General features: G+C 36.4%; 1 protein-coding gene and 1 long non-coding RNA gene across 2 annotated transcripts in view; one reads left to right on the top strand and one right to left on the bottom strand.

Moving 5' to 3' along the window:
* Positions 1-25,658, top strand: part of mafa (MAF bZIP transcription factor a) — a 111,956-nt gene that overhangs the window by 48,581 nt on the left and 37,717 nt on the right. The window lies entirely within an intron of this gene.
* LOC113061805 (uncharacterized) lies at positions 7,528-11,509 on the bottom strand. Its single transcript, XR_003278431.1, has 3 exons — positions 11,145-11,509; positions 8,767-9,200; positions 7,528-8,680 (listed from the first exon to the last, which is right to left on the bottom strand). It is a non-coding gene; the product is annotated as an uncharacterized LOC113061805 (long non-coding RNA).

Genomic DNA, 25,658 nt, shown 5'->3' with positions numbered 1-25,658 from the left:
TTAATGGCTTTTATTAAATCAGTCATAAGTATTACTATTGTTCATAATTTGATACCTTAAATCATATGCTTTTCTAAACAATCTGCCTACAATATTTGACTAAGAGATTAATCATTTTATAGACTTAGACTGAAGGAGGTTACTTCAACCTAACAATAACCACTACACATGTTAAAAACCGCTCCAAAAATTGTACCCAGTTCCACTATCTATGATATTATCCTTTCTTATTTTTAAGATCTACCAATTTATATATCATTTTTTTAAACTTTAAACGTGTTTTATGTTGCACTTATTTAGTGTGATGTTCCATTTTTTGAACATTTAACATGAACCGTACCTCACCATAAACTCTTATGTTCTCGTTATGATCATTGAAGTTATTCTGGCTAAAGATTTTTTTTTTTTCTTGTTCCTTAAATTGACAGTAAAAGTGCTACATTGCAGAAAGCTTGGGATGGGGGGGGGGGACACTAATGTTCTAAAGGGAAGAGGGTGAGTGAGAAAGAAAGATAGAGATAGATGGGGGTTTTATGAATGTTGTATCATATCCTCAGGAGGTTCCTTCCTGTGTGTTTAACCTGCGTGTGGCATTAAATATGCTGTGTGTTGCTGTGAAACTCCCATACAGCACAATTATCTGTTTTTTTTTTTTACTTTGTACATTATGATGTTCTTTGAAATTCATGATATGTAGTTTTTTAATAGAGTAAAATTAAACATTATTTTGCATGCCTGATTCAAATCATCAACTTGTTAGGAGGGAGATCCATGAACTGAACTGAGGACATCGGATAAGAGAGACATACATACAATGTGCAGAGCAGTGGTACACGAAGACTGGAATTGAGAACCACTGACATAAACGATACCCAACAAGCTAAATTAGCTAACACAGGAACTTAAAGTGCACACACCTGAACAGAATGACCAATTAATCAATAATTAATCAATAACCATGACACCAAAACTTGGTGCTAAAGCAGTCTTTACTATGTTGCACCTGAAATGGGCCTGGCAACACAACGCACCTCATCCTGCTTTCAAGTTGCCTATGACAGACACAGTTTTATAAACAAAACATGAAGCAAAACACAATATGCATAAGCAACTGACCAAACAAAAACATGCAAAAAGCAGTATTTAACATGAACGTAAGCATGCATGTAGTATAAATAGTACACAAGTTTCCAATAGAATATGAAAGTAAGCAAACTAAAAATAATAAAGACACGAGTCTTCACCGCCTGTTTCAGCTACCCAGCACAAATCACAGTGACTTTCAAGCATATTTTCTTTTTAGACACGACACAGAATGCCACACACACACACACACACACATAGAACAATCCACCTGCCCCTCAGAGTCCCACAATCAGCCTTTTATGCTTTTGTTCCTAATAAAAGACTGCTGATCTATCAAAGTCCCATTAATCATATGAAACGGCAAAAAAAAAAGAAGTCATAAGAATCTCATGATTTCATACGGGTGGCTTCAGAAGTCTGCTGTGGCAGCAAAGATAAATATATATTAAGCTCTGCGTTATGTTAGCAGAATTTAATTGTATTTATTTATTTACTTACATGCTTATATAAGTATCCCTGAGCTAGTATATAAGTGTATAACCATTCTTCTGTTTAATAGAGACTGTTTATATTAGGACTTTCACTATCCAGTTTCAACCGGGCATTCAAACAACACACTGTTTAGCACATAATTAACTGAAAAGCACAAATGTGATTTAGGAAACAAAACAGTGCTGTTGTCATACAAATTAATTTTCAACTCCATACTAAAGTTTATGTTATGCTCAAGATTTACTTTTATTTTTTTTTGTGCAGTATTAGTTTTTATAGGTTAATGCTAAGATATATTTCTGTTCATTGTTCATTCATGTTTGTTCATAATACATTAACTAGTGTTAACTTCTTTGTACAACTTATGAATTAGAAATGAACATTAACCTAGATTGAAAGCAGGATAAATATTGTATATTGTTAGTTCATGATGCTTTTACTAGCATTACCAATTTTACCAAAGTTCCTTATTAACTAACAGTAAGTAAACATGTGACTTATGGTGCATGCCTGTTTTTCCTTATATATATATATATATATATATATATATATATATATATATATATATATATATATATATATATATATATATATATATTTTTTTTTTTTTTTACAACAATAGCTTTTTACATAATTATTTGAGGCAAGTAGAACAGCCTGATTTAGAGGGGCAGTCTGAAATTCTCCGCAGCATAAATTAGACATTTTTAATTATGATTGAGCCTTTGCAAGTCTGTAGCTTGGCATATCATTTTCTTAAAGTAAGCGATTGGGTTTGCCTCTGGCATGCCACACATTATTTGCCACTTTGTAGCTCTACAGTGTCAGTGACAGTATTTAAATGGATTTTTTTTTTCTCCTGAAAAAAATGTAGGACTCCAGGCCACAGGGCAAAGCCACAATAAAAGACCACCAAAAGCCTTTGCTTTCCTGTTGAATAACTACACGATGATCTTCAACTATTTGCAACATAATGCTGGTTCAAACAGTGGAACCCCTATGAGAAAGACTACAGTAATGTTGAATCGTCTAGCAGATACCCAGAAGGCTAATCCACAGAGATATTCACAATTGGTCTCTGAGCATCTTATGCTGAATGTCAAAAACAGCTTTAACAACAAGTAATACTCTTTTGATGTGTTGGGAATGCAGTGTTTTTCTTTTTTTTTTTTTTTTTTGGTTTGGTTTGGTAATAAAGTGTAACAGAAGACCTTTCCAAGACAATCCCCTTGGGTTTGGCTAGTAATGAGGTTGCAAAATACTCTTTATTATTATTATTATTATTTTTTTTCTTTCTCAAAAATAGAGCTGGTGCTGGTGTTGTCAGAACCAGTATACATTTCCCACTAACCTGTGAGCAGAATGAGAGTGTATCTCACAACATAACCTTGTTAATTACTGAAAAAAAAAAAAAGTTTTATGTTGCTTGAGGGAGATACCATAATAATGTATTATGGCTTTACAGTATAATAATAATAATAATAAATATTATATTTTATTATAAGATATGATTAATAATATTACAGCAATATCTGGAAGGTGGACACGCAACTTAAATTATATTAACCACCTGAATTCAACCATGTAATTTCAACAGTTAAAGTCAGCAAGCTTTTTATTATCATGTCAAATACTGTGTCTTTAGCTCCAGCAGCAGGATTACATTTTACGCATTTTTTAGTTGTTAAAAAAAAAAATTTGTCTCAAATTATATTTGGTATTTTAATTGATTCCCATTTGCTGCATAAATCTATAACATTTACAACAACATTAATATTAAACCAAATTAGGTCAGAATCAGTTTTGCATTGCTGCTCCTGAGCGCATCAAGGATCTGTCAAATTTCCATGTGTACAGAAGTGAAACAGGAATGTTTAGGAAAGATGTTGTGGCAAATTTGTGTGCCATCTAGTGGTTCAAAGGGAATACATTCTAATAACCCGACACACTTTTGGATTTTGTTATAGCCTATGCTGTGTGAAAAACTCACTTTCTGCAACATTAGGTGCTTCTATTATAGACTGGTTCATTTTAATGATATTTATTTAGTTTTTGTTTTTGTGCAACAGTCTCAATTAGAGGCTCCTGGTTTGGACTAGCAAATTTAAAAGGCCTGTGCAGAAGCAATCCAATCCAAGACTAGCATCATGGGCTGGGTTATAAGTCACATGTTTATGTATTATGTAGGGTTGCGAGTATTTCATGCTATGTAGAAAGTGAACAAACACCCGCCTACCCATTGTTCCTTGACTCACAACCAGTCCATCAGCAGACTTCTCTGTCTGCATAAAAAAACTTCCTGTTGGTAGTGAACAGGCCTGGAGGTTAGGAAAGGGCCATCCTGGTTATCTTTTCCAGCAATGGGCCATACTCCATAAGGACAGCATCAAAGGCTTAGCACCTCTACACTTTTACAAGCCTTACTGCTGCAAGGCTGACACGTGCTCTCCAGGGCTGCACCCCTGCATCCTGCAACAGCCAAGATTGTGTGTGTGTGTGTGTGTGTGTGTGTGTGTGTGTGTGTGTGAATGTTTTAAAGATTCAGCAAGCTTCTAATGGCATTTAACAGGTCGGAAGGACAGGAAACACATAAAAACAAGAGGCTGTGTTCATCTTGAGTAATGTTTGTCCAGTCAGATGGCCTCTCAGTTGAATTTGGCTTCTTCCCAAACTGGAGTTGTGGTCATTATCCCATGATTTTATAACAGAGCCTTCTTGTACAAAACTGTCCTGGTGGATCCTCATTCTATATATAATCTACTTTCCACCACTGCTTCCTTCTTCCTCAGAGACAGGTGCACATCTTGGACACAGGATTGAAATTTATTTTTGCTTTCAGTCGTTTGCCTCTTTCTCGGTCATTGACAGATATATGGGTTACAGTGTTTGTTTAGTCCGGCAAGCTATTTGGCCTTGCAGAGGAAACCCTGAAAAGAGCTATCATTGTTTAGACAGATACCGGGCATCTCCAGAGGGCACACATAAGAGAACAGTTTACTCCCTCTGAGAGTATTTACACTCAGTAAATGAACAGCTCTTGAGCATCATCAATGTCCGTTTGTACAAATCGTATTCCAATAGCTGATAGCTCAACAAATAAAACCTTTGTGTGATGTAAAATAATGTAGTGGATCAAGTGCATAACCAGCCTAAAGGACTAGATTAGAGGTCACTAGAGACCAACTATTTATTTATTTCATCAAAGGTGACACAGATGCAGAATCTGAATAAGCATAGACTATAGTGTATATTTGCAGCACAGACTTGGCGAGATTTCTTAATTTCTTTCTTGAATGGTCTTCTTTTTTTTCTTTTTCTTTTTTTGCCTTAAAACATAAGTTATAATTTTCAGACTCAGTGGAATATTTGGAATGTTATACTATACTTTGGTTTCTCTGGGAGTGTAATGAATTAATTGGAGCAGGTTAAACAGCGTTGGGTTAAGCAGAAGCGACAGCTCTCGACACAATGAGAACATTCTGAGACAGGGAGAGAAGAACAGTGCATCTGTTGTGGGAATTACAATAACAACACACTGAGAGTTTAGCCCTCACATGAAATAATTAAGATGCCTGCAAGCTTCAGATACATTCAATGTGTATATCACTGCTGTACTCTCATACGATGAGCAGTAAAAGTGAAATATCTGTGATGTAAGTAACTTTCAAATATCAGGGGAGAGATTACTCACAGATGATCAAAACATCGCAGACAGGGGATGATTTTTGTTTTGATCTGTAGGCTTTTGCATAGTTTCAGTCTTGCTGTGTGTCTGTTGCTAAAATAATTAGGTTTGTTTGTTAGCTTCCTTTAATTATATTACCAGGGTTGCTACAACGTTTCATGCACATTTGTTTGCACTTGCTCACTCATACATAAGTTCTGCGTGATTTATTATGATATATTAAATTTCACAAAATGAGTCAACCTGCATTGCGATCAAGGCGAGAAGATCTGATGTTGTCTTTATATGAGCTTTGACTGTGCTTCAGAGGTGTTTTCTTTGTCTTTTACTTTTTGTTTTTGTTCTTTTTCTTCTTCTTGTATGCGTATTGATGTGTTTCTTCTTCTCATACTGACATGTTAGAAATAGCTGTTCAATGTTAAATTGATAAATGTCTGAACTTAATGTATAAAAATACATATAAAAAACTACTATCCTAGGTGTGTATGACTTTCCTCTTTCAGAAGAATAGAATTATTTTTAAAAAACATGGCTTGGCTCTTCCAAGCTTTATAATGACAGAGGATGGGTAACATAATTCAATAGTCCAATAAAAGTCCAATTTATTGTCCTGATAGGACACATACATCATGGAGAGGTCTATTTGACATCTGCATTTACATCTGCAAGACATATTTTTAGAACGTTTGCTCATCTGCAATACGTCAATAGGATTTTTCCCATCAGAAGTCAAATAAACATTTAAAAAATGTCTTTGAGATATTTATGACTTAGAATGTATGTAAAACTGACATCTTAGAGACATCTATCAGATGTTAGTACACACCAGATGCTTTCCAGATTATGCAATCTTTAACAGACATTTTGCAGACCTACAAGTGCCATCTGGGTGCATCCATCCATCATAAAAATGTCCCACATGGCTCCAGGGAGTCAATAAAGTCTTCATGAAGTGAATCGGTGCATTTTTGTAAGACAAATATCCATATTTACGGTAAAATTTATTAACATTAAACACATAAAATCCTGCCTTTTCTTTTGAAATCAGACATGGAAATAATGCTTGCATCACCGCTTGAATTCAAACATTCAACCTCTGAACTTGTGGCAGATCGATCAACCCCAACCTCAGAAAGATGCATAATTTGATGTCACTGCTTCAAACAAACATAGTGTGGAGCAACCTTATATCAAACTTAAAAACATATGTTTAAGGCAATATGTTAAATTGTACAAAACACTAGTGCAATGGACATTAAAAAGGTACATAGAAAAATATTCCAAATGCAAATGGATCATTCAGTAATTTGGATGTACAGACAGTAGTGCAATTAATAAAAAGTGTAACAGGTTTTATTTTTATTTTATTTTTTTTTTATTTTTTTACTACTATTTATTTTACTTTATTTTATTTTTTTTAAACCAGAAGTAGTGATGAGGAAGGTTGAGGAGTGTGTAGTGGTCTTTGTGTGTAGGGAAAAAGGTGTTTCTGAGTCTGCTGGTCCTTGTCCATAGGCTCCTGAAGCACCTCCCAGAGGGAAGGAGGTTAAATGTCTATGGTGAGGGTGAAAGGAGTCCTTAAGAATGCTCCAAGCTTGATGTAGACAGCATTTTTTCTGGATGTCCTTAATAGCAGGAAGTGTTGTCCCTGTGATGCATTGTGCAGTTTTCACCACCCTCTGCAGTCCCTTGCGGTCAGCCACTGAGCAGTTCTCATACCAGACAGTGATTCAACTGCTCAGGATGTTCTCGATCACATATGATAAGCTCCTCTGTGTTACTGTTGTTAAGGAGCAGGTTGTTGTCAGCACACTAGGGCTGTCAAAATTGCTCAAAAATTAAGTTCGAATATTCCCTAAAAAAAAAAAAAAAGAATATTCGAGCTAATCGAACATATTGTCACATATTGTCAATGACGCACATTACGTCAATAACAGGACAAAATAATACAAAGAGACATAACTACTTGTATAGGTAGTAAATATTTGACAACATATTACCTACACAAAAACAAGGAAATCAACTAATGGCCAAGAACGCAGACCTCACCCTCTCTCGCCCTCACCCTAACACTCTCTGCGCATAACGGTTTAGATGAACAAACAAATTTTGAGTGCTGATCAAGAGTTTTGTGCAAGCAATTTAAGGCTGCAAGTATAGCAGGCTTCATTCAGTGATTGAAACAAATATTATTAATATTAATTGAAGTTTTACAGCATATAGAACTGACATTGAACGCTCCGAGCAAACTGTGCTGTGGTAAACAAGGAACTTTTCCTTGACATGAAACTATAAATAATCAAACCTCGCTTCTATTGCTTGACAGTACTGATCGGTCTCATGTCCTTTTATGGCGCTATGGTCTCTAGTTGTGTTGCGGACAAAGAGCTTGTGGCGGGAGAAGCAAAGAAACGTCCAGTCAAGACATGACTGTTTAGCTGGAGTTCTACACATTATGCCATGCTCATTTGGGTGGACATTTTTGTGAGATGTGACATCAGTTCAGGTGGTCGAATGGTATGCTAACTGTATCTTACATAGCTTGCATACAACTTTATCTCGTGGGTCAAAAATTTTACCTCACTTTCTCTGCTGCGGTCGAGTTGGGCTCTGCACTTTCTGCCATCATCCTTGCAAGACGCGTCGACTTTCAGTGACCTGTCCCTGAACCCTCAGGCGCTAGCGCGCTCAATCGCAAAGCAGACAGCCACGCCTCTACTACCGTGGGCATTTTTTTCCACATTTTTTTTATTCGAATGTTAATTTTCACCTTTGAAATTAGTTTTTTTTTTTTTTTTTACTATTCTAATATATATTTGAATTTAGAATATTGGTTGACAGCCCTACAGCACACCATGCGGCCAGGTGCTGTATCTCCTCCCTCTAGGCAATCTTATTGTAGTCTCTGATGAGGCCAATCACTGTGGTGTCATCTGCAAAATTTATGATGGAATTGGATCCATGCACAAGCCTGAAGTGGTGGGTGTAGAGGGAGTAGGGGAATGGGCTCAGCACAGCCCTGTGGTACCCCGGTGTCCAGCATGATGGTGGTGGACCTGCATCTTCTGTGCTCCTATTGCTACGGTAGGCAAGAGTTGGAAAAGTGATCTAAGACGATGAGTCACCTGATGCCCCGGCAGCCATTCCATCCACCATCGAGATCACACTTCTCATCTGCATCCCGCTCCAGTAAGAGAATGACTAAGGAGCCTCCGCAGCTCTTCGACATGATTTTCGCCCCCAGCAGTGGATGGGATCCGGGAAAAGTTGTCACAGACAGAGGAGGAATCTCGTCCATGACAGCGGACCACCCTCGGCTGCCAAACCTTTGTGCTGACGGACCTGCCAAGAAGAGGAGAGAACTCACTGGAGGCCTTGCTCACAAGCACCACATCTTTCATTATGTTTGCCTTGTTCCTACAGGAGACAAAAGCAATGATCATGTTTCAGTTTGTTTAATAAAAACACAAATAGAGCCATTCCCTCAATATTGCATCACTCACCCTGCCTCACAGAAGCACAGAGCCACTGTCTGTGCCTATGATGGCCTCCCAGTGTTATCCTCCGCAAACCATTTCCCCACCAGGGTATTTAGCCTCACCGTGGCAAGGCTCTGGTCTACAAAGAACAACACTAGCAACAGCGATTGGAGTGATTCAGCCGCTATGTCAGTTCTTAGACATGTGGAGAGTTATTCCAGGCACTTTGCACTTTGGGGCTGTCACAGTGTTAGACTTTTTATATTATGGTTATACTGGCCATAAGAATTCACAATATTGATATATCGTTATATCTATAGAAACCTTAGGGGCAAATTATATCAGTCAATTAATTTTTTACTTTGTTTATTAAGTTTTTTTTTTTTACCCAACAAACATAAGGATACTTATAAATGCAGGGCACAAGACTCTGTCTTTCTCCATCTTCTTTGAATTTCCTATGAAATAACAAGAGAGAAAATACTGTCAAGTTCAACAGTATGATGAATAAATATTAAGGGTAACACTTTACAGTAAGATGTCTTCTTTTTTTTTACTTGAATGAACAATGAACAATACATTTATTACACAATTTATTCATCTTTGTTAACGTTAATACAAATAGTCATTGATTGTTCATATTAGTTCACTGTGCATACATGTTTACAAACACAACTTGTGATTTTAATAATGCTTAAGTAAATGCTGAAATTAACCTGAACTAAGATAGGTAGATAAATGCTGTGGAAATATTGTTCATTATTATTTATATAGATTAACTAATGTAATTAACTAATGTTAACTAATGAATCTTATTGAAAAATGACCGCAGATGAGGCATTAAGTGCATGGCACTGCAACCAATGTAACATTTTACAAGTTTAATGTTGCAGTGTGGTTTCTCAGTTTTTTAAGATCAGTTTTAATCGTGTAACTGTTAATAGATTTGTACAAAGAAATAAAGTGTGACTACGCACAGGCCGTATTTGATAAAAAAAAAAATAATAAATAAAAAAAACACGAGTAAAGAAAATGCGGTACATATTAGAATAATCACCCTCTACTTAAATATATGAACACAGAAAACCACTGTTAACAGGTTATATAGTGTTTCCCATTCTATGACTAGTAAAATAATGGCAACTTACTCTGATGAACACAGCTGTCCTCGGAGAGGTGACAGGTGTCAGCGTTAAAGCAGAATACTGCCACCTGGGAGCTTAACCATGTACTGGCGATGGAGTATTTACATGTGGTGTTATCATAAGAGAAGTGGTCATTTAAAATATTGCTGTTATCGCTAATACCGGTAAATCGTCACACACTAAATTAACATGATATCGACAATTGTTTCTTTGAATATCACAGTTATCGCCAATACCGGTATATCATGATACCCCTAATTATTATTATATAACTCAAATTGGATTCATCTGAAAGAAGAAAATCATATACAGCTAGGATGCCTTGACATTGAGTAAATCATGGGGTAATTTATACTTTTGTGTGAACTATCCCTTTAACCAACATTACTCACAAACCACAATATGTTTACTGTCTTTAAGCAATTTTTGTTGTTTTATGGTTTAAACTTATACTGCCTGATTTTTTTTTCACTCACTGTAAACAAAGCAAGATTTTGCTTATGTTTCTTTGTAATAATTATTTGTGAAGTGACTTGCATTTTACGTATTTGTGAAGTCACTTGCATTTTACGTATAGTTGACATCGAATTTAAAAATACATTTAACATTTTATATATACTTCATATTTTAGTTAGACAGCATGTTTTCTATTAAGAACAAATACAAGTGGACTCTCGGAAACAACATGCACAGTGGTGATGCACAGGATTATATAATTATGACTGAATATGTTCAGTATGCTAATTGGCAGCATACAGCATGTACCAAACACCTCAAAAACACTAGATTAGCAGTGTGCCATATGTGCCAACAATTTTAGAAGTCCAGCCAAATATGTAATCGAAACAAGCAAAACACCCATAGTGACAGACTAGTCTTTTCCGCATGTTAACATATAGTGGCTAAAATTCCTGTAAAGCTCTACCTGTTTATCTGCAAGTGTGTAGGATGGTGTCGTTCTGTGAGTTCCCACCCAGTGACTTATTCACACATGCTGAAATCTGAACTCCTTTTACAGTACAACATGCGTCATCCACTCCTACGAAAATGTATTCGATTTTATAATTGAACTGAATTACTTCTGCCAACTTTTAACAATAACTCCAAAACCATAGATAAATTTGAAACAAACAAACAACAGACTGCACATGACCAACTCATTTCACAAACTGCACCCACATTTAATAAATTGTTTAATTCAAGGACACACCTACTTAAATATTTTATGCTCAAATTTCAGCTTTATTTTTCACTGACCTTGGGTAATTTTGTCTGCTGAATCACTCTCCCAACTAACTACTGATATCCTAATTATAATTAATTTGTACTCATTCTGACTGAGTCATTTTAGATGTCATTTCATGCATCAAATGTGCAGGAACACGCCGTTTCCAGGTGTCAGTCATTCTGAGATGTACGAGTATTCTCATGAGCATGACTGGTATCAGTGCAGTGACCTTCTGCCACCCACAGTCAGAGGAAATGATGCAATCATGGTCTCAGCTCCTAGCAGTTCTCTTACGTGTGGTTAGAGCTGCAGTGAATCGATGAGACATGCAGCATGCATCAAGAGCATTTATCAGGGTTTGCACTATAGCTCAACTAGAATCAGTGGGATAGAGGTCAGGGCTCTCATTTGGATGAAATAATTTATCCACTGGTTCTGTACGTTTGCTACAGGACACATATTTTACAGTAAGCATGAAGTGTCAATCTAGCACAGTACATTTTTTCTTGTGAAAGCTCTGCAAATAACCACCTTTAATTAACTAGCTTGTTCTCCTTGTGCTTCAGGAAATAGGTTTTTTTGTTGTCAATCCACCACAGTTTTTTTTAATTGTTTTTTTTTTTTTTATCTTGTAAAAGCTCTGCAAAAACCCACCTTTCATTGACTAACTTGTTTCTGCTGATTAATTCTAGTCTGGTGCTAATCTAGATGGTGAACCAGTACAATTTAAATGATGATGCTAGTCACCCCAGGAAGTCTTGCTGGTTAACTTGGTTAGGAAGCCAACTTTTAACACCAGCACATCAGCATCCAAAACATGCATGTGCTTGTAACATACAGTATATGTTGGTATTTTCAGAATGGTGTTTTCTTATGCAATGCAAGTGCAGTCAATTATTTTGAATGGCAATACCAACACACACATACATATATACAGTGCCCTCCACTATTATTGGCATCCTTGGCAAATATGAGCAAATACGGTTGTGAAAATAAATTGTCTGTTTTAAATTGTTGAAAATGAATTGTTTTTCCTTTCGATCTTTCATTAAAAAAATTCATTCATTCAAAAGTCTAAACTTTCATTGAAATAAAACAACTGAAAGTGTGTGTATGGTTGGACTCGTTGTTAAATAAACGTTTTTCTCCAATGCATGTTGGCCACAAGAAACACCCTGGAAATTATTATGAGTAAAATATCTCTGAATTATATACCCAATTTGGGAACACAAAATCTTAATTGCCATAATAATCCATCACAAGGAGTAAATCCAGACAATATAGTTCTGATGTGCAGAACAGAATAGATTGTAGAGCTTCAGAAAACCGAAATAAAGAGTTAAAACATTGAAAATCCCCATGCACACCATCAGGGCAATAATTAAGAGGTTCCAATCAACTAAAGGAGGAGATTTTGAGTGGCCAAAAACTCAAAGGATCACAGCTGGAGAATTGCAGAGATTAGTTGAATCTTGTGATCAGAAAGCAAAAAATACAGCAAACAGCCCCTACATCACCACGTTGCTCAGGAGGGTATCAAGAAAAAATATCCTCGCTCATCCAAAACAAATTCCAGACATGACTGGAACTTCAAATGGCACTGGCTTCTATGGTCAGATGAAACAAAAATAAGAGCTTTTAGGCAGCAAACCCACCAGATGGGTTTAGTACAAACAGTGTAAAAAGTACCCAAAGCCCACAGTTAAATATATTGCTGGATTTTTTATGTTGTGGGCCTGTTTTTCTGCCGGAGGTCCTGGACATCATGTTCAGATACATGACATCATGGATTTTATCAAACACCAACAAACCAAAAATCTAAACCTGACTAACTCTGTTAGAAATCCTATAATGGACCATGTTTGGATCTTCCATCAGGAGAGTATTCCAAAAGAAACATCAAAATGAACACAAAAATGGGCCACTGAGCACAAAATGAAGCTTCTGCCATGGCTGTCCCAGTCCTCTGACCTGATGAGTGGCGTGAACTGAAGAGAAGCACCAACATGGATCTAAGAATCTGAAAGATCTGGAGAGATTCTTTATGAAGAAATGATCCTTTTTATACATTTTTATCTCATCAGGCATTATAGGAGAAAACTCCGTTATCTTGGGAAAAGGACACTGCAATAATTAGGGGCCAATAATTGTAGCCAAAATGAACCAGAGAAAGCATTTATTTCACAGTGAGATTTTCAACCCACTTTCAATTGTTTTACTTCAATGATTAGTTAGAATTTTGTGAATTATTTTGACTGAAAGATCAAAAGGATAAACAATGCAGATTTATTTTCACAGCTGCCTTTGCTCATATTTACCAAGGTTGCCAATAATAGAGGAGTGCACTGTATACAGTATATTACGGCTTGCACTGTCGATATGTGCAGAATTGTTGTATTTACTTTTCCTACTGGATATTTCTTTCATATGAGACTTCTGAGAGTATGTGAAGTGCTATTGTAGCAGGAACATTTATTTCATGGTGGATCACAGGAGAGTGTTATGCTTTAAACGAAAGAAACCTAGCCACTGTCAAAAAGAGAGATAAAATCAAAAGAAAGAAGTGAGGTGTCTATTGTGGGCAGTCTTTTTCAATTGATGTTTCTGTAAAGGTGGACGTGTCTGTCTTTCTATTATCCTGTTACAATGCTAACACAATTGACAGTGCAGAGCTGAAACAAATGAATGTAGGGTTTTGTTAATGCTGTACTTACAAATCACACTGCAAATGCGAGTCTCCATAAATAATCAAATATTTTGCAAAAACTAAGTTTAGATTAACCTTGTTGCTGTGTCTGTTTTGTAGAGAGAAATAAACAAAATAAAAACAGTAGAATTAGTTGGTCCCAATGACCATAAGAAGCCTTGAACTTGAAGTATTGCAATGAGCCAAAATACAATGTCTGTAAATCTATGATTTGAACTTACAGCAAAGTGAAAACAAAACTGTAACATACACAAATGAAATGACCACTGGCAAACATTCTTTCATGAGCAAAGTTCTCTCATGTGCTACAGTTGTTGTTTTATGTGGCTTTTGCTGTGGTTTGATTCGTCATCCTATATCCTGTACATACACAGTTTTGTGTTTGCCCTCTTGTACATGCTGTCAGTTATACACATAACTGTTTATTCTTTATTTTTTATTGTTTTTATTTATTTGTTTGTACTTTTATTTTTTGTAATTTTTTTTATTGTTTTCATCAGTGAAAATAGTTCTAAAATAAAACGCTATGCTTTTTATGTTTCCAAGAAATCCACAAATTGGAGTTTTTGTATGAATTTGGGTGCCAACTCTCCCAATTCAAAGTGTTCTGTAATCAGTCTGCCCCAGCTCCACTCTGGCCCTCCCATTCCCTATATCACACTAACTAGAGAAGAAGACGCACTGACAGTATGCTTTAAAAAAAAAAAATATCTAGTTTTCAATTCATACAGGTCCTCTTCTGATTACACACCATTCACATACTCTGGTTTGGAACATCAACAACAGACACATGCAGAGTAATCATAATTCATATTATAATCAATATTTGAATAATCAAATCATATTCAAATATTGAGATATTTAAACGTGTAATAGTATCAACCAAATAAACATAAATGCTAGCTTGCCTATTCCGTTCTCTGCAGCAAAACTTTATTTAAAACAAAGATATATATCCTCTTTGTGTTAAGTTGCACATTTTTTATGTGATCCTGTGACTCGCTTTACATTTATTTTGATCCCCACAGAGGAAGCCCTTAAGGAAGGGACACTGTATATTAGTGTCTGTGTCTCTGCTACTTAGAACAATATCCCTGCATCCTGTGCTAAGTGTTAGCACCCCACCGTTGCTGACTGACAGCTCTCAAACAGGGATAGTGTGTCGACTTTTGTTGCCAGCACAGGCATAAGTGATAAACACCAGCAATTTGAGCCAGAGTGAGGCCGACAGCAGGGCCAAAAGCCCTGAGAACGTGCATCCCGCTTCAAAACACATGCACCATCAAATATTAACAGCACCTTCTTCTCTAAACTCACTGTGTAAGACTTCCTGTTCTCCTCTGTCTACTGAAGTAGTCCAAAGTACCCTTAAAAAATTTAATTTTTACACACAAAACATAGATTTTTGTCCAATATGGGAAGTTTTTGGGAGGTTTGTGGAAGGTTTATCTGCAGCTATTATTTTTATTTGGAATGCATTTACCCTTTAAATAGGCCCATTATAGCCCTGGACCCACTCTTGTGGCAATGTAAACATGGCTGGGCAATTTGAATTCCAACAAAGTGAAGATTAGCTCTTGACCGACGGTGGCAGTTGATTATTTCTAAAATAATCCTGTTTTGATATGCATCAGTTTTCAGGCAGGAATTTTCAATTAGTTTTCAAATTGCCGCATATAAACAAGTTCCAGGGTCTCCTTATCAGGAAGTGGCACTGCCACAGAATAGACGTATGTCTGCCGCCATAAACCGTTCACACTCCCCCTTCTACTCCCACTTCTACATCTGGTCCTACAAGCGCAGAGGTCTTGCTTGTCTGGATTTCAAAGGGTCTCCTTTATCATGCCCCAGGTAGAGAGGTTTTATGTATGTACTTTGCAAATATGGAGCGGTGTACAAACATGCCCTCCCTGAATATGTTCTGCATGAGAGGTTTCACCCATTTCTACCCCTGAATAGGCAAATGTGTAGGCAGACAGAAATCAAATGGCAACCCATGACCAAAATAATCAGGCCCCAACCAGGACCCTGCAGTTGGAGATAAATGTTTAGCCTCATGATTGTTCAATGTATAATATTAGCTCCTTCCACAGCATCTCAAATACTGCCAAATTAACAATTACATTTATATATTCAGTTGATGTTAGTATGTTTGTCTCCACTATTTATGTGCTTCTTATTAATTTGCTCTAAACCAAATTACGTGTCTTAAAAAGTAACGAAACAGTGATTATTCACTGCATTCATTTGGTAGTTATTGCATTTAGCAAGGTTTGCTTAAAATTTGAGAGTACAGTAAATCTGTTATCGAATATGTTGTATTCAGCGTTTGAATATACTAATGTCTAAGGGGGGGGTCTTAAATAAACTGAATAAACAACAATGCAAAATAATGTCAAATTAATCTATGGGAATGTCAAGAGAATGTGTGAATCCCAAATGAAAGTTTTGTTTTTGTTTTTATTTGAAATAAACCAAATTGAAGCAGATATTAGGTTCTATTTTATTTTAGCTTTTCTTTGACTTGATTGGCTTGTACAGAGATATTAACATTACCAACTGTGTGTGTGTGTGTGTGTGTGTGTGTGTGTGTGTCCTCTTCCACCCTCAATACCACAACTATGGTTAGACCCTTAAGCAAGGCACTGAACCCCCAACTGCTTCCAGGCGCCACAGCAAACTTTGCCATACTTTGCTGCACATCATCTCACTGTTTATATATGGGGGTTTTATTTTCAACCACAGCTTACATTTCATCTGCATGCAATACTACTACTTGGTCAGTGCGAAACATGATTTTTATAAGTACTAGCTGTATAGGGCATCAGGGTCATGTGCTCCTGGTCTGATTAGAGGTGACCAGCAAGACGAGACTGCGGTCACTTGAATTACAAAACCCGCACATGATATGATACCAAGGTTGATGTCCAGTTACTGCTGACAGTTTAAATCGATTTTGGTCAGATCACTTACCACATAAATCATTGTGGCCAGTGTGCTGCTGGCAGTAGTATTCTCAAGAAGGTGAGTGGTTGATATGAGTCAACAGAAAACACAAAACACTGATTTACTATGAATTCATTGGTATAGCAGTTCCCTTTGTTGGTTCAACCTTTTTTGGTTTAGTAGCCTCTTTTAATAAGTGTCTATTTGTGATTTGTTGACATCTGTGAACATCTTCAGTCAAGTCACTGTGTATATATTAACCATAGATTGGTTGATGAAACAGAGTCAATTTACTTTGTGAAGGCAGGGAAATGTTGGTTGTTTCTCAAGTTAGATCCGTCAGTTGTCTCTAAAGAGTTCAAAGACATCTCGTGGTTCAATATCAGCAGTCACTGGCAAGCACTATAAGGCCCACAGTAAATATTGATTACTCTGTAAAGGATTATTAGGCCCGAAGGCCTTTAGGACTATAACAGACTATATTGCAAAAATAAAACCTCCTATGTATCATTTTGATTTCATCTGGGATTACAACATACAATGTGATACACTTGTGTGAAACACTCTCTAAAGAAAGTTCACCTGCTTCTCAATGGCACTTTTGACAAATACTGTCTATTTGGGTTATCAGAGGAACTCACAGAAATGTATTTATTGATTTTTTCGCATTCCTTTTATAGACATAGTCATCTGTTCCCTGAAACTGTACTATATTAAACTCCTCACCAAAAAAGGAAATTCAAATGAAAACTTCAAAAGATAATGTAATGAGCCCAGGGATTCATAACTATACTTCTGTATGGAAAAGAAAGAATGTAGCCTATAATACAGGTTTTAAGTGGATAAATTGGCAGAGTGAATTACCTTTTGACACAGTCCTCATTAATCTAGTCTAATACATTCACAGAAGCGTGCAAATATCTCAGGCAAGAGTGAGCATGCTGTTAATGATAAGACCAAAGAGTGAAATCATTACTACCTTTAATGTTCCCAATCTAATTGAGACATTAATTAAAGTGGAATTTCAGCTTTTATTTATAACTGCGTTTTTCATTGAACTCAAGAAAGAGGGCAGTTGTGGCATTTTGTCATCTGTGTTTGAGAAATGTAACTAATGCCTGCATGTGAGTTTAGGAGTATTATTATAGTGGTTTTGTAATGGAAATTATTCGTATTTTATTTATTTTTATTATTATTATTTAGTGTATTAGGTCTTATGTATCCAAGTTGACCTACCCTTTAGAATTAACACCACCGTTTGTCTTCTACCAGGGCTGGCTGTGACTCATAATGGTTTCTATTTAAGTCAGACCACGTATGGTCTTCTTCCAACATTTGACCCCCAAACATCACTGAACTTTGGCCTTAGAGAAAATAAATGGTCCCACTTCCACAATGATATTTATTCTTACTACAATTGTTGCCGTTCTTTTTTGATTGCCTCAAAAACTGAAGTGAAAATTTCAGTGCCAAGCCCATTCAGTCCTTCGTGTAGTCCCCTATGGCCAAAAGTGTCTCACAAGCAAGCCATCTGTAACAGCAAGCTATAAAACAAATAGAACCTCTATGTTGAAGCTGGAAGCCAACCATCTGGTTTGGCATAGATAGCATCTCAAAAACTGGACATTCCTGCAAGGAAAGGGTGGCAAAATTATATAATGGCATGAGAAGATAAAGGCTAGTTATAATAATAAATACATTGAGGATAAATAGATTTTGAGATAGAACTGCATGCTACTTGCTAGTGATGTGACTGTAGCACGAGGTCTTGCGAGAACGTGAAAATATCCTTGCCAAACAATTTGCATTGTTTACATTACAGCTGCAAGATTAATCGTTAAAGATGGCAATTCAAACACCCACACAATATATATATATATATATATATATATATATATATATATATATATATATATATATATATATATATATAAACATGATTCTCAATGTTTTCAGAATCTTGCAGCTCTAGTTTACATGTGGTTTATTGCTGCATATAATTCATTAAAATAGAAGTTTAATTTCATAAAGTACAAGTTAATTTTTAAAATACACCTACATTTTCGGCATAATGTGTTTTTTTTTTTTTTTTTTGGTTAAATAAAGACTATTTTCCCCTATATATTTCATAATTGAGGATTCCTCCAAAAAAAAAAGTCTAAAAATCTTGTCTCGTCTCGTCTTGTCTCGTGGGATAAGAGTCTTGTCACACCCCTAATGCTTTCCATTCAGCAGATACTTTTCATCCAAACCATCTTAGAACACTAATTGCAGGCGTGCAGCATCCCTGGAATAAAATTATAAGTGCCGTGTCTGAGACAGATGATGGAAGAACATTGTTCGAATGAATGGCTAGATTTGGACCTGCAATTTTTCTGTTAGCAAACAAAATTCTTAACCATTAAGCTTTTTTAGCATCCCACATATTTTATGGTGGTCTTGAAATGCATGTACTTGCAGTAAGATTTAAGAAGGACATCAACCTCAGAAGCAATGATAAAATAAATTTGTCTTTGGAATACTGTGTCTCAACAAAGGTAAGGAATATAAGAAAATTAATATAGTCTGATGATTTGACTTGAAGTGTTGTTGTGATCAAATAAGCGGGCTTCAATGAATACTATTCAGCTGAATAGAGCCAGATTTCTACACACCACAGTTTGATTGCATCAAAAGACCCTGTCCTCTCAGATCATCTATACTGACCTCTCTTTCACCCTACACACACACACACACACACACACGTCCCAGACGCACATGGCCAGGGTTAACTCCCTATGTTTTCCAGCCTACAGCCAGGGGAGACAAGGTATCCAGTGACCCTTAATATTTTATTGTTTCCTTCAACACGGCCCAGCCAACTTCTCCTTAGCTAGGCGTTTCTGCTTGGCACAGTAGCTTCAGACTTCCCGCCTGTTTCCTGGTCTGGTATAGCGTTACCCTCAATCTCCATCTCCTCTGATGCTGCGCTATCGTTTCTATCTGACCCCACGATTGATCGCCAGAGGAACACCCATTTAAGTGCAACAAAAATGCAGTCCACTTCCATAATGCTCTGCGGTTAGCTGGCGTCTGCCGGCGGGGACACAGCCTATGGCATGGCTGATGAGGGAGGCCAAAGTTAGGGCTGCAGCCTCATTCCTTGGATTAGGAAGTGGGCGAAACCCTCCACTGTCTTTAATCCCTGTGAGTTCAGCCTGCTGCATTTGCACTTTAAAGAGAAATGTGTCCAAATGTAAATATGGGGGGATGGGTAATGTTCATCTGAATGTCCAATTACTATTTTAAAAGTACATGTAATGGATAGCAGAGTGGAGGAGGGAGGGGTAGAAAAAACAAGCTCATTTTAAACTTTAAATGTATCAAAGGGCATAAAGTTCCTAAATACTATATGAATATTTCACCATTCCAAAGTCACTCCCTATAAGAAAAAGAGAGAAAAAAAGAAAAGAAAAATCTTAATGAAAAACTGTGGGTGCACTTTATTTTACAGTAGTAATTTACTTATAGTCTACCTCCTACGAAAGTGCAGTGTGATATAAGTTATTAGTAAGTACATGATATTAGTAATTTATATTTGAATAAGTGAGTTATTATTTTGGTTTTGTCATGTCTCAGACAGTGTTATAGATACAACTAATATTGTGTTTCAGATTGTGTTTTATTTATTTTTGGGGGGCGGTTAGGAGCAGAGAAGTGCTTTTGTGTAGTGTTCGCAGACATGAAAGGAAAGGAAAGGAAAGGAAAGGAAAGGAAAGGAAAGGAAAGGAAAGGAAAGGAAAGGAAAGGAAAGGAAAGGAAAGAAAAATTTGGTTTACCATGCATAGTAGTTCAGAAGTTCAGAAGATGTGTTTCATGTCCTGCTCCATGTGAACTAAAACAGCAGTTCACAGGAAAATAAACATAAATAAGATGCCACTGTCTCTTTCTCTCTCACTTTCAGTTAATCTCTCTTATCTATTTGCTTGCACCTTGTTCTTTAATATTTTTCTGTCTTACTCTCAGAACAGCTCAGGAAGCCATTTAGCCTCCACATCAGTGTTCAGAGCTATTCCTCTCAGAAAGCTTTTATTGCTCTTGCTTGGCAGTCTGGTGAGGAAAGGCAAGATATCTGTTGAAATTTTGCCAAAGCTGAAAATCGCACCCTGGAGGGAAGAATCGTTAATATGATGGAGAACTATAATAAATTAGAATCTATGAGACACAGACAAAGATGAAATTGGACACAGATTGAGCATTGAAAAAAGTATTGTTCAGGCCCAAAAAAGGGGGGGAAAACTCCCTTTTTTATTTTATTTTATTTTATTTATTTATTATTATTTTTTTTTTAGTTTTTTTTTTATTATTATTATTATTATTTTAATTTTATACTTATACTTTCTGAACAAATTTTCCTAGTCATTATTTTTCCTGTCCCACTTTATATTAAGTGGCCTTAATTAACTACTATATACTTACATTTCAATTCATCATTTGGCACAGTACACTTATTGTGTACATACATATTTTTACATTGTATGTATGTATATATATATATATATATATATATATATATATATATATATATATATATATATATACTAGGGGTGTAACGGTTCACAAAATTCACGGTTCGGTTCGATACGATACACTGATGTCACGGTTAGGTTCGGTTCGGTACGTTTTAGATACAGCAAAATGTAAAAACATCTCAACTTTTCAGAATGCAGCAAGCGCACCGCGGGTCATGTGACAAGAACTAACCAATCAGCTTCATCCTTTCCCGTAACAATGTTGAAAGCTCAGCCAAGATGAAGGAACAGCTGATCATAGTTGTAAATGGATTGCAATGTTGAAATAAATTTAGTAGCAGAGCTACTGCAAGCGATTTTTAGAGCTGCAAATCCATTTATCCATTGCTGAAATTTCCGCGTCTAATGGAGAGAGCACGTCATTGTTGCTTAGCAAAGACAGACGCCTCATGAGCGCTTCTGCCCGAGCGCTTTGGAAAGGAGGAGAAAGCGGCGCGACTAGCGTTTTCCACGCGTTTTTAGGCACAATATGTGAACTGCCCCTAAGGCGCTCGCTCACTCAGCAAGCGCTGAAGGATCGTTGCAAAATGTCTAATGCATTTAACAGACCAGAAATAGAAGATCCTCCAATAACCAACAGGTCTGGTGTTTGGGTGCACTTTGGATTCCCTGTAAGCTATAATTTACTAAATGAGTTGACATGTTTCAAGTATTCCTGCTGGTGGTTTTTTTTTTTTTTTTTTTTTTTTTTTTTTGTATTCCCGCTGGTGTACCCTATTGTCATGTTGCAGATGCGACATACCGTTGTTTTGTTATCCACCACTCTCTTGCCATCACCAGTATAGCTTAAAGGGAATCCAAAGTGCACCCAAACACCAGACCTGTTGGTTATTGGAGGATCTTCTATTTCTGGTCTGTTAAACGCATTGGCTATTTTGCAACGAGCCTTCAGCGTGTACTGAGTGAGCGAGCGCCTGACTGAGTAGCCTAACATAAACATATAACTATAAGTTGGTGTTTTTTTCTCCTTCGGGGGTGTCAGGGGCGTTGCCTGTTACGTCGTCTGGGTTATTGGGCTACCTTGTTGAACGCATATCATTATATTTCTCTTTTTTTTTTCAAATATAATTAATTAGTCCAACGAACTGTTTGGTACATAATGCATACTGCGTACCGAACCGAAAGCCTCGTACCGAACGGTTCAATACGAATACGCGTATCGTTACACCCCTAATATATACATAAATGCATCTGTAATTAATTTCTGTAATTACATTTAGAATTACATTGTTGACTCTTTCCTTAGAATTACATTGTTGATTCTCACACTGTATGTACCTTTTTGACTCTATTAAAGCATAAAAATACCATAATATGTTTGCAGATGGTTAAGAAACATGCTAATTTGACATACTTTATATGAAAATCAATTCTACAGCTAGATATTCTCCTTTGAAAATTTTTGTTCCGGGCTGGAATGTCTGTCATTGTTTTGGTTTGTGAAACCTGCCCACTGCCAATAGTATTTCTGCACCTCGGGTTTCCAATTGGCGGAAGACACAGCATATTTCATTTCATTCATCATCAAGTATTTAATTTCATCCATTGTCATTTTGTGTCATCATATATATATATATATATATATATATATATATATATAGAGAGAGAGAGAGAGAGAGAGAGAGAGAGAGAGAGAGAGAGGTCTTTTTTTTTAAATAACAAAAGTGAAGCTTGATGATGCTATGAAGCTATTACTTGCCTATGGGGTTCCCCATGGATCTATTCTTGCTCCCATTTTGTTTTCTTTATATATGCTCCCTTTGGGCTAAATCTTTAGAGACACAGAGTAAATTTTATGCATACGACACAAAAATATATGTGCCCATCAAGCAAAATGACAATGCTGGTTTGTCTGCTCTAACTGCCTGTTTGTGGCCAAAGTAAAAAAAAAAAGTAGAAGAAGAAGAATGACTGGAAATATCTGTGCCGAAAATCTTACTTCTGGATTGGTACAAGTTTCGGCTGATTTTTTTTATTTAGAAAAGCGTGCCCGCGCACACGTTGACCAGAGGAGAGGGAGACCGCACACATCAAAGCACCTCAAAATCGTTGGCAGCACTGCATATGATGTATTCGAGAATGCCTCCAAATAAGTTTGTTTTTGGATATGAGGGAAAGTTACCATGTTCAGCTTCCCAAAGAACACATTAGCATTATATGAACAGTGGATGCAGTTTGTTTTTTTCGGGGCAGCAACAGAGTGTATCAAGTGCCTTTGTGTGTTCTGGTCATTTGAGTGACGAATGTTTTATTAACAAGGCCCGAGTCGACGTTTGATTTGCACATCGTTTGCTATTAAAACATGAAGCGGTCCCAGTGATATAGGACCCCATTCATGTAAGTAAATATATATATATATATATATATATATATATATATATAGCTCCACCCACGGCACGCATCCAGGAGCTCGGCTTTTTCCGGAAAGAAACAGAATGCTGTATTTTTCTTTTAGAAACATGATAAAACTAAAGACTTTTTGGATATATGAAGGATGCAGTACTACTCTATAGGTACTCAAGATTAACATGAGATTAGGTGAAATATTATGTACCCTTTAAACAAGAGTAAGACTGAAGCAACTCTATTTGGATCATTAGCTTTTTTTCTGGCAGCTTAAATCAAGTGTTAGACAGCTTAGCTGCTTATGTAAAACCATATGTTAAAAACATGGGTATTGTCTTTGACTCTGCCCTACTATTTGATAAGCAGGTAAATGCATTTGTTAAAATGTGTTTTTTTTTTTTTTTCAGCTGAGACTACTGGCCAAAGTTAAAAGTTTTTTTGTTTGTTTTTTTTTTGTTTTTTTTTTTACCCTTGCTGAGTATGAGAACATAATCCATGCATTTATATCTTCTTGTTTGGACTACTGCTATTCAATCTATATAAATATTGGTCATTTCTATATGAAACGCTTGCAATTATTCAAAAATGCAGCTTCTAGACTACTTACTGTCACTTGTAAATTTGAGTATATCACCCCCATCTTACTTTCTCTGCATTGGCTCCCTGTTCATTTTAGATTAGAGTTTATTTTAAAGATTTTACTTTTTGTTTTTAAGGTCTTAAACGGTCTGGCACCATCTTATTTATCTGAATTTGTGACTGTTAACATATCTGCAAAGTTTTTACAGTCAGCAAGTCAAAAGCTGTTAAAGGTTTCCAGGCAAAAGTTAAAAAAGTAAGGGAGACCGACTTTTGCCATAGTCTGCCCCAAATTGTGGAATAGCCTACCTTTTTTTCTGTTAGGATAATCTCTACAGAATCTCTGTTTAAAAGCAGAAAGCACATACTCATAGATAACAAGTGAAACTACAATGGTAGCCACTGCCACCTAACTGCGGTCATTATGTCCAATCATCACTCTCCTTGGTCATATGACAGCCATGGTATATAATTCCATTTTAAGAGACCACAACCACCAGCAAACACTATGTCTTTTGGTGTTCCCTTTTGCAGTGATGGCCTTAAATATACTGCTAAACAATTCCAAATGGTCGCATCAATATCAAGGTGAACTCAAATCACACCAGTCACCAGAATCAAACAGCTTTATGACTCATTTTACTATAATGTCCAATGTACTGTCTCAATTCAGAAGTTTTTGATAATATTCCAAGAATAACTCAAGTTGTCTTGGCAAAAGGTGGCCTTCGCTTCTTCATATACACAATGCAAGGTGTTTCCTTTATTTTGACATGCCTTTGTAAATTAAAGTGCTAAATTATAGTAAAGTACTGTACTATGCTACATGTCGTTAGGCAGCAGCGTACTACAGCCACTTACTGTCAAGGATGCCATCATTTTTACTGGTCTGTATTTCACTTCTGAAATGCTTTCTCTATACCTGCCAATATCCGGCTATTCAACTGCCTAATGGACATACTGTAAAGACTACCTCATTACAGCCCATTACAGGGGAAAGAAAAATTAAATGTGAATGAAGAGAGAGGAGAGAGAGAAAGAGAGAGAGAGAGAGAGAGAGAGGGGGGGAGAGAGAGAGAGAGAGAAGAAAATGAAAACAAGAAAGTGTAGAATTAAATGCAGTTTGCTTCGACAGTGTTCATATTTAGTCTACCATTACAGTTTGCAGTTGCCTTGCATGGTTTTGCTAGCAGATAACAAAAAAAAAGCCATAAATGTCCTTTAAATGATAACATCAGTATCAAACCATGCTGTGTAAATTGCCAAGCATACCTTTATGCACTCTCAGATTCCTTCATGTGAGAGTGTTGATGGTGGCATATGGCTTTCATTTGGAAAGTGCCTGGACAATCCTTTTAAAAGATGTAGGAACTCTGATAAACACTTTCTCCAAT

Source organism: Carassius auratus, chromosome 43, assembly GCF_003368295.1.
Source record: "Carassius auratus strain Wakin chromosome 43, ASM336829v1, whole genome shotgun sequence".
Lineage (NCBI taxonomy): Eukaryota > Metazoa > Chordata > Actinopteri > Cypriniformes > Cyprinidae > Carassius > Carassius auratus.
This window is presented reverse-complemented; position numbering and strand designations above follow the sequence as displayed.